Source organism: Lactuca serriola, chromosome 4, assembly GCF_051521515.1.
Source record: "Lactuca serriola cultivar US96UC23 chromosome 4, Lser_US96UC23_V15, whole genome shotgun sequence".
NCBI lineage: Eukaryota > Viridiplantae > Streptophyta > Magnoliopsida > Asterales > Asteraceae > Lactuca > Lactuca serriola.
In genome coordinates this window covers 352,146,605-352,157,897 of record NC_136411.1, presented here as the reverse complement: position 1 = coordinate 352,157,897, position 11,293 = coordinate 352,146,605, and positions in this window count along the sequence as shown.

The following is an 11,293-nucleotide window of genomic DNA, read 5'->3' as shown; positions in this document are numbered from 1 at the left end:
CATGGCTCCTTCAATCCTTTTGATCCATCCGATCATGATAGGCTGACAACCTATCGCCACTGAATCCGACGCAAATAGGTGAATGCTACCAGAATAACGGTAGTTCTTCATCATGCATGGTCTCCATTGACCCACCATTTCCTGATTCCAATTGATTTGTGACCTACTAACAACCTTGCAAACTTGTCCACCCTGTCCTAAGTCATCTAAAAGAATCCGTGAATTCCACGGCTACCCTGTAGTCTTTCTGCACTTCCCACACTATCTGACCGCTTGGAATGCTACGACTATCCTGTAGTCTTTCTGCACTTCCCACACTATCTGACCGCTTGGGAATGCTACGGCTCCCCCGAAGTCTTACAACACTTTCCACACTATTTGACTACTAGTTAATGTTACGGCTCCCACGTAGCCTTACAACACTTTCACCCTAATTGACCATTAGTGAATGCTATGACTCCCCTATAATCTTACAACACTTTCACCCTGACTGACCATTAGTGAATGTTACAGCTCCCCCGTATTTTTACAACACTTTCACCCTGACTGACCATTAGTGAATGCTACGAATCTTCCGTCGTCATACAACACTTCACCCTGACTGAGCATTAGTGAATGTTACGGCTCCCCCATAGTCTTACAACACTTTCACCCTAACACAACCACAACACAATGCCTTACCCCTAATTTATCAAATCGAATTGCACACAGAGTCGAGCACGCACTCGATCGAACACCCAAACTGAACTTAATTCATGACTGGAAACCCAACCTAATTCCCCCAAACGCTGCTATCAGTCACCAAGATAACGTGAACTCAATGTTGGTAAGTTTCCCGGACTTCCAACTCACACAATCCTCAATCCTAACAGCCACTTGGGCTGCCTTCCTCCCTGAAGGGGATGCGAAGCTTATCCCAGTTTGAAAACCGCTCTTGCTTCTGTATCTGGGACGATTCTCCCCTACTTTGAATCGACTAAATTCTCAAAGCACATGAGAATTGAAGGATTCCAAATCCTTCTTACCTTACGACGATTGACCCGCTGACTACCAACACTTAACCTAGCTAGTGATCCATTACTAGCCAATCTTAAAATACCGCACACTCACTGAAGACTAGATGGACACTTGTCGATTCCCAGCAACACTGATAATCCCAAATGATTTGAAATGATACTACACTCAAATCTTGAAACCCAAATGACAGATGCTCAGACCAAAACCTCAGCAATAGACCACTTCCCTGGGCAACCCCACAAGACCATCTGAGCACAATGATCGAAACCACCAAATCCTGATGATGGTGGATAACCACCATGCAGAACCCCATCCGCATACCTTCCACATAATACCCCTGAACCGATATGGACCATAAACTGAGATAATACTCAACACTCCTAACCCGCAATTAGGGAAACGACCTTTCGTTAACCACTAATAATTCACGTCATGCAAATGGCATATGTCATCACTTGAAGATATAACCCAACACAAGCAGGGAAACAAACCCAGAGATATACTTACCCAAACCCTTGGTACGAAAAACTTCATCGCGTAGTTTCCTGCAGGTGCTGCACTAAACTCGGCCCTGCTGGCCTCCGAAAAGCTGATCCAAAATCTTGGGTCTCTTCCCGGGACCATCCAATATATGAACCCGGTCTGGTCCCCTCTTCCCAATGTGATCCAAATCAATCTCCTCCTCTCGGGATCTAAAAATCATATCATTCAGGGTGTCACACCCAGACACACTCACCGACTCAATCGTCAATGGCTGATTTGAAATAGCTGAAGCAACCTCTACCCTAAATCGGGCTAAAACTATTCCCAATACATAGTCTCTAATCTCGAAAGCGCAATAGATCGCACAATCAGTCCTTGCCGCCTGATACAAGAGATCCAAGGAAAACTCAAAACCCTGGCAGTCCTTCCACTAACTAGCTCACCACCGAAGTCGAGACCAACCCCTAGTCCTTCCCTATGTATGCTCATCCTCATTCTGCACAATAGCTATTCCCATGGTCCAAGCATAACCAAGAATTCTCCTTCCCATAGGCTTTTTAGATTCTCCAAGAATCTCACCGATTCGATTATCGATCCTGTTCTTTCAGTAGTACGGGCCCAATACTACCTTCCACACCTATCCATACTTTCCTCAGTAATCCTCCCAAGTTCTCTAAGTCACCTACTCCACTAATACATGAAATATCTACTAAACAACAGCACGATACCCATCGGAACAACTCCCAGGCTCCCCTAGGTTGCTAACGTCACCAAACCTCCCCACTAAATTCACTAGAGCATATCCTAGGCTCTGATAGCAACTTGTAACAACCCAAAAATCTAGGGTAAAAAAATTCATTTTTATTATAGTCAACCATATATATCATTTAATCCAAACATTCCAAAAACGTTGTTAATTAAAAACATTTATCAGAGTTCCTCCCAAAATCACATATTGCAGAAAACATGGGTGTGTGCGTTGCGATCAATCCGAGCCCTTCCTTTCCAAATTGATGATACCTGAAACCATAAACAAAACTGTAAGCACAAAGCTTAGTGAGTTCCCCAAAGCATACCCCATATAATCTCATAACCATATCAATCGCGTAATCCATGCATATAAACATATAAGGATGCCATGGAAACCCTCCAAGATCTTACACACATAATCACGTAAACCGTATCAACTACAAGTCATGCATATAAACATATAGGGATGCCATGGAAACCCTCAAGGGTCTTACTCCGCATGCCATAGGAACCCCCACATGGTCTTAGCCCAATACCATATAAATCATACATAAAAAAAACATATAAGGATGCCCTGGAAACCCTCCAGTGTCTTACTCCGGGTGCCATGGGAACTCCCACACGGTCTTAGCCAAATGCCTTGGGAACCCCCCGAGGTCTTGACTAAGGATGCCATCGAAACCCTCCAAGGTCTTACACCCTTGTACCTCGGGAACCCCCTAAGGTCTTTACTTAGGATGCCATGGAAACCCTCCAAGGTCTTACATCCAAGTGCCTCGGGAACCCCCCCGAGGTCTTCCATGCAAGTATCACAGAGACAACTTGTTGGAATAGTGTCTAAGGCTGCAACTATATTAGGCAAGTATTTGACCCGATTGTGCATGGTCCTTTTGGGTTGCCTTCACCATATCAACTTGACAGGATGATTTATTATGAGAGAATAAATATTATTAATATATTATGAGAGTAATATAAGGAATAATAATATTGCTATTTGATTAATACAAGTCATAGATTAATTAGTATTAATTTGGTGACTTAAAGAGATTAATTAAATAAGAGGGTATAAACTGTCAATTGTTTGATAGTTACACTTTGGGCTGTAAATCCTTCTTGGATAGAGGATGGATGGATTCTAGGGCTTGGGATAGCCTCAAATTCGTCCAAGGCTTATCTTTGGAAAGGATTTGGATTGCTTTAAGGAAAGATTATCCAACTAGGGTTTAAGGGTGAAACCCTAGGAGCCTTACAAGTATAAATAGACCCCTAGGGAAAGGGAAATCGGCACCTCTGCTAAAGCAAAGAAACCCTGGCCGATTTCTAGCCCCTCTCCTCTCTCTCAAATCATCCTCCTTGCTAGTTGGTGTTTGTAAGTCATTAGAGGAGTGACAATTGTGACTTTAGAGCTCCAAGACAACAAGATCAAACAAGAGATTCAAAGGTAAACTTCTAGATCTGATTTTGTATTGTTCTTATACCTAATTAGTCATTAGAAGTCTTGGATTCAAAGCATGTTTAATTAGAGAAACCTAGATCCAAGCATTAGGGTTTGCATGTGCACATAGGAATGTTCATATGGCCAAAACCCATCAGTGGTATCAGAGCCTAGATTGGTTTCTATTAAATTGTTGCTTGTTTGTTTGAATCTTGCTTGAAAAATTCGATTTTTATGTTTCTGAGTCATGGACTCGGCGAGTCCCATTGTGGACTCGGCAAGTTGGCCTGACTTGGCGAGTCCCATGGTGCACTCGGCGAGTCCAAGCGTCAGGAAGGGCCAGATTCGGGATTTTTTGATATTTATCTTATGGAAACTTGCCTTTATCATATTAGATCAACCCTAATCCGATTTTTTGATATATATGACTATAATCTTGATCTAATTAAAGAGATTTATCAATTAATAAAATATTTAATTTCCTTATGTGATAATTAGTTAATTATTTTGATTAAATTGGTAAATTATTATGCAAGAAATCTTAAATAAATCAAATATGGATAATTATGGAATTAATTGTTAATTAAGATTATTTGTTATTTGATCCTCCATGTTTTAAATGTTTAAAACTTGTCCTCAAGTTTTGAAATTTATGTTTTGTGATTAAAAGTTTAATTTAGACAATTTAAATTTCAAACCCTAGAATTTTACAAGTTTAGAATACAACCCTATACTAATATAATATTACAAGATTAATATATATATATATATATATATATATATATATATATATATATATATATATATATATATGTATATGTATATGTATAACTAAAATGCTAGTCTTATCGTTAGTAGGCCTCATTCACGAAGTAGATCTATAAGGTGGGTAAAAGGTTGCGGCCTATAAAATGGCGCTTAATGGGTGTACACTCACACCCACCGCTTGCTTGATCGGTGGAGGTTCGTTAGCCGAACGGGTAGGATAGGGCAACCTCATCTCTCATTAAAAGTATAATATGAAATACAAAGTAACTACATGTTTTTGAAAAATTTCCCAATCTTAGTTACTTTAGGAAAAGTGAATTGATGCAATCCCATGAAATTACACTTTGCACCCTTGCTAAGAAGTTAGTGGAGCGTGTGTGGTTTACCAGCGCACTAATTGGTTCTAAGCAAAGGTGGCAAAGGGTGATTCATTGTTTATCATAGTTCGATGGAGCGTGTGTGGTTTACCGGCACATTGAATAGGTGATTGTTACAATGAAGGCACCATGTGAATTTGCATGGTAATTCACACCCGCTTTGTGATCCTCGGTATCCCAGTCACAAACAAGAGGGGCATATTGAGATGTAAACATGCCATTGAAATGTTTCAATGAATCTCATCTAAACCTAGGAATTCTCAAATACATTTAGAACTTAAAGTTAGGTTTTCATGGTGGAGAATTAGTGAATCGTCATTCACTTACCTTCAAATTGTTTGCATTTTAGATTACGGCATCCCTTTTCTAATATGTAAATATTGTTGTTGGATCCTAGCCCTAATTTTCTTATTGGGTGATAATTAGGGATTCATATTCTAATCTATCTTTGTCCTTTGTATTTTTCGATGTCGAACGCAAACAACGTTGCTGCTAGTTCATTCACATTGATGAGCCTTTGTCAAAAGGTCACTTTCGATGGGACGAACTTTAGCGAATGGATAAGATACATTCGCACTATTGCTCGCTATGAGGACAAAGAGTATGTCCTCGATGAGAAGCTCGAGAAAATCAACCCTGAAATCGCTACTCCGGCTGAAATGACCGCTTTTGAAACTCACGAGCGTGATGCAACGAAGGTACATTGCATCATGCTAGCCACTATGAACTCCGAATTCCAAAAGTCCTATGAGGACATGTACCCGTACGAGATGCACCAAGACTTGTTGGAGAGATACCACCAAAACACGAGACAAGAGCGTTATGATATTTTCACTAACATGATTTCCGCTAAAATGGGTCATGGAGAGTCTCTTACCGTGCACCTGCAAAAGATGCAAAGGTATGTCGAACGTCTTCGCAAGTTGAATGTTGACTTTGGGGAAGACTTGGCGATCGACATGGTGCTTCACTCTTTGCCTCCAAGTTACAATCAATTTAGGATGACCTACCACATGAACAAAGAAGAGGTCACCCTAAGCAAGCTCCAAGGTCTCTTGAGGGTCGCTGAGAGCAACTTCAAGGACAAGTCTGTTGCACCAACTCCCAATCCGACCGTTGCTCCTGTGTTGGCTATTGGACAAGGAAGGGGAAAGAAGAGGAAGGCTTCATCTAAGAACCATCGCAAGGTTAAGTCCTGAGATGATGCCTCTTCTAGTGGGACCAAAGTTGATCCTGCTAAACCCTGCCCTAACCCAAAGTAGGCAGAGTGCCACCACTGCCACAAGATAGGACATTGGAAGAGAAGCTGCCCAGAGTACCTGCAAGCCATCAAGGAAGGAAAGATCAAGCCGTCTTTCGCAGGTATATACACAATTAAATCTAACAATTCATCTCATGCTATTTCTTGGGTTCTTGATACCGGTTGTGGTTACCACATTTGTTCTAATGTGCAGGGACTAAGAAGAAATAGGGATGTGGAGGCTGGAAGAATAAATATAATCATGGGGAACAGAAGATCGTCGCCTGTGACCAAGATTGGAGTATATTCTTTAGTGCTTAGGAATGGTTTGTCTTTAGATTTGAACAATTGTTGCTATTCGCCAGAAATGGCTAGAAACATCATTTCATTTCATGGTTTGTTTAGACAAGGTTATAGATTTTCTTTTAATAATGAGAATGGTTCTATTTTGGCTTATCTAAATTGTGTCTTTTATTTTGAAGCTATACCATGTAATGGAATTTATGAAACCGTTATGATTGTAGATAACTTAGGAAATGATGTTTTATGCATGGATTCTTCCAATAGTATGGATAGAGCATCCTTATGGCATTGTCGTCTTGGACATGTCAACAAGAAGCGCATAGCCCAACTCCAAAAGGATGGAGTGTTGGAGTCATTCAACCTTAGGGAAGATGACACATGCGAGTCTTGTTTACTTGGAAAGATGACTAAGTCACCCTTCACAAGTACGTGTGAAAGGGGTGAGGGTCTATTGGACCTAATACATACCGATGTATGTGGGCCGTTTAGATCAACCACAAAGGATGGGAACCGTTTCTATGTGACTTTTAGCGATGACTATAGTAGATATGGGTATATCTACTTAATCAAGAAAAAGTCAGAAACTTTTGAAAAGTTCAAAGAGTTCAAGAATGAAGTGGAGAATCAATTGGGCAGGAAAATCAAGATGCTTCGATCCAATCGAGGAGGAGAGTACCTAAGTCTTGAGTTCCACAATTATCTCAAGGAGTAAGGAATAGTTTCACAATTGACGCCACCTAGGACACCACAATTGAATGGTGTAGCAGAAAGGCGTAATCGAAACTTGTTGGACATGGTTCGCTCTATGATGAGTCGTGCTTCACTATCAATCTCTTTTTGGGGGTATGCCTTAGAGACTGCCGCCCATATCCTTAATCGAGTCCCTACTAAGAAGGTTGCCAAAACACCTCATGAGATGTGGACAGGGAAAGCTCCCTCGTTAGCACATATCAAGGTTTGGGGTTGCGAGGCTTTCGTAAGACGAGATACTCACGACAAGCTCGAACCTCGTAGTGAGCGATGTATTTTCATCGGCTACCCGCAAAAATCCTATGGATAACTCTTCTATAGACCGAAGGAAAATGTTGTCTTCGTTGCGAGGAGAGGCGTTTTTCGAGAGCGGGAACTCATAGGCCAAGGAGACTGTGGGAGGAAAATCGAGCTTGAAGAAATTCAAGAGTCGATAGATGAAGGAACCTCTACCGCTGGCACTCAACCCGAGGAGGAAACTCCGGTTGAACCAATTGACGAGTCCTTACCTCTTAGACTTTCCGAAAGAGTTAGAGTTCAACCCCAGTTTTATGGTTTTCATATTACTACCAAAGGGGACACGTATATTAGTGATGGTACACTAATAAACCTTGATGAACCTAATAGCTATAAGGAAGCCATGGCAGGCCCGGAGTCTGTGAAATGGAAAGAGGCAATGGATAGCGAGATCCAATCCATGTATGATAACCAAGTTTGGAATTTGGTTGATAATGTGCCCAGACGTAAGACCGTTGGGTGCAAATGGATCTTCAAGAAGAAGACCGACGTGGATGGAAACGTACACACATATAAATCACGATTGGTCGCGAAGGGCTTTACTCAAACTCCCGGAGTTGACTATGATGAGACCTTCTCACCAGTTGCGAAGATAAAATCTATTAGAGTGATGCTAGCGATTGCCGCATTTCATGGTTATGAGATTTGGCAAATGGATGTCAATACCGCTTTCCTTAACTGAAAGTTGGTTGAGGATGTTTACATGGCTCAGCCAGAGGGGTTTATGGATCCGAAGCATCCGAATAGAGTGTGTAAGCTTGAGAAGTCCATTTATGGACTTAAGCAAGCATCTCGCAGATGGAATCTTTGCTTCGATGAGAAAGTCAAAGAGTTTGGATTTGTACGAAGCGAAGATGAATCGTGTGTATATGTCAAAGCCAGTGGGAGTATAGTAAGCTTCCTCGTTCTATATGTCGATGACATATTACTCATAGGAAACGACATCCTGACTCTGCAGGAGGTTAAGTCCTGGCTCGGGAAGTGCTTCGCTATGAAGGACCTCGGAGAGGCTTCCTCTATCTTGGGAATAAGGATAGTAAGAGAGAGAAGTAAGAGACTAATAGGACTTAGTCAGAACACTTACTTAGAGAAGGTACTAAAACGTTTTAGTATGGAAAACTCGAAGAAGGGAGAATTACCGATACAAAGTAATGCCAAGTTGAGTAAGACTCAAAGTCCGAGTACCGAAGCTAAAATAGCAGAAATGAGCCGAGTACCATACGCTTCCGCAGTTGGCTCAATCATGTACGCTATGACTTGCACTCGCCCTGATGTAGCCTTTGCCTTGAGCATGGTTAGCAGATATCAAGGGAACCCTGGCAGAGCTCATTGGATTGCAGTGAAGAATATCCTTAAGTACCTTCGGAGGACGAAGGAATGGTTCTGAGTCCTCGGAGGGAGTGATGACTAGAAGGTGCGAGGGTATAAAGATGCCAGCTTTCAGACCGACAGGGACAACTACCGTTCGCAGTCGAGCTGGGTCTTTACCTTAAATGGAGGAGCAGTGACTTGGAAAAGTTCCAAGCAGGAAATCGTAGCTGATTCAATGTGCGAATCAGAGTACATTGCAGCGAGCGAAGTGTCGAAGGAGGCAATATGGTTGAAGAACTTCATCGGTGTTCTTGGAGCTGTACCTGCCATAAAGGAGCCCATGGAAATTTTCTGTGATAATGAAGGAGCGGTTGCCTTGACCAAGGAACCAAGGGATCATGGTAGATCTCGACATATCGACATAAAATATCACTTTATTAGACATCGTGTAGAAGAAGGACAACTCGTAGTGAAGAGGATATCATCAGAAGATAACCCAGCAGATCCGCTTACGAAAGGACTGAGTAGGGTTAAGCACTTGCAGCATGCTAGGAGTATTGGGCTGAAGGATCATATTAGCATAGATTAGATAGTAGTAGAAACGTGTAATAGATAAATGTAATTAACATTTGATGATTAAATAAAGGAGTATTATTTATGAGTAATGTTACTGTCTTGTGTTAATTGTTTAACTATTGTTTCATTTAGCATGTTTTGACTTCCGGAATAATTGAATTTATTAAGAATAATCAAATTATTCAAATTGTCCACAATCGTTCATATGTTGGAAGTAGATATGAATGAAGATTGACATGAATCGGTGTGTAGATTGTCTAAATGGTTTTAGACATAGCAAAAGGGTTGCTGCAACGTTCACGAGTGCTTATGAACTGGTTTTAAGCATTGGAACAAACCCGCGCTTGCTGGAATCACCTTATGGAATATGATATAAAAGGGTGATTGCAAGACGATAATATCATATAGTCTTAAAACCTAGATATATGGTTTGTTATTTGTTAATTGGTTGTACATTGATAATGCGAAAACGCATCAGTAACTCGGTGTTACAAAACACATTGTTGTGTATAGTTGATTAATGAATAAGTAAATGCATATAAGTCGAAGTTTATCTGTTACTTTTATCCCAAGAGGGTAAAAGCGATATCTCGGCCGCTCGATGATTTGATTTGAATTATGTGCCGGGCCCGGTCAGAACTGAATTGATGTGTTCGATTAAGTTCTATGTCAAATGAATCGGAGATCGAGAAACCAAAATGCTAGACAAATTATTCCATAGAATTGTCAGCATGATATCTAATAGAGGACTGTACGATCCCTTATCTAAAGGACAAGATTGATTAGATCAGAGTTTGACAGCGTCTTTGAGAGCTATGATTGGAAATCGAATTGTACTTATGCATATAGTTACTAGACTTATCCAAGTGGGAGACTGTTGGAATAGTGTCTAAGGCTGCAACTATATTAGGCAAGTATTTGACCCGATTGTGCATAGTCCTTTTGGGTTGCCTTCACCATAGCAACTTGACAGGATGATTTATTATGAGAGAATAAATATTATTAATATATTATGAGAGTAATATAAGGAATAATAATATTGTTATTTGATTAATATAAGTCATATATTAATTAGTATTAATTTGGTGACTTAAAGAGATTAATTAAATAAGAGGGTATAAACTGTCAATTATTTGATAGTTACACTTTGGGCTGTAAATCCTTCTTGGATAGAGGATGGACGGATTCTAGGGCTTGGGATAGTCTCAAATTCGTCCAAGGCTTATCTTTGGAAAGGATTTGGATTGCTTAAGGAAAGATTATCCAACTAGGGTTTAAGGGTGAAACCCTAGGAGCCTTACAAGTATAAATAGACCCCTAGGGCAAGGGAAATCGACACCTCTGCTAAAGCAAAGAAACCCTGGCCGATATCTAGCCCCTCTCATCTCTCTCAAATCATCCTCCTTGATAGTTGGTGTTTGTAAGCCATTAGAGGAGTGACAATTGTGACTTTAGAGCTCCAAGACAACAAGATCAAACAAGAGATTCAAAGGTAAACTGCTAGATCTGATTTTGTATTGTTCTTATACCTAATTAGTCATTAGAAGTCTTGGATTCAAAGCATGTTTAATTAGAGAAACCTAGATCCAAGCATTAGGGTTTGCATGTGCACATAGGAATGTTCATATGGCCAAAACCCATCACAACTAGCATATCACATACCACAATATCAACTAGCATACTACATAACACAATATCAACTAGCATACCACCTAACACATAATGGTCCGACCTTGGTGCCTTCGACCCATTGGTATGGTGTGGAGACTCACCTCACATTACTGATGTCCCGTGGATCAAACTCTAGCTGATGGTTGACAGATTCCTGAACTGTCAACATCAAAACAACACCCAATTAATAATTGGGTTCTTATACATAACCATAAGTCAATGCTTGGGGTAAAAGGACTAGTTTACCCCCAACCTAGCTTGATTCCAAACCAAGGCCTAAACTCACACTCTGAAGGCCCAAAAGCCAAATAGTCA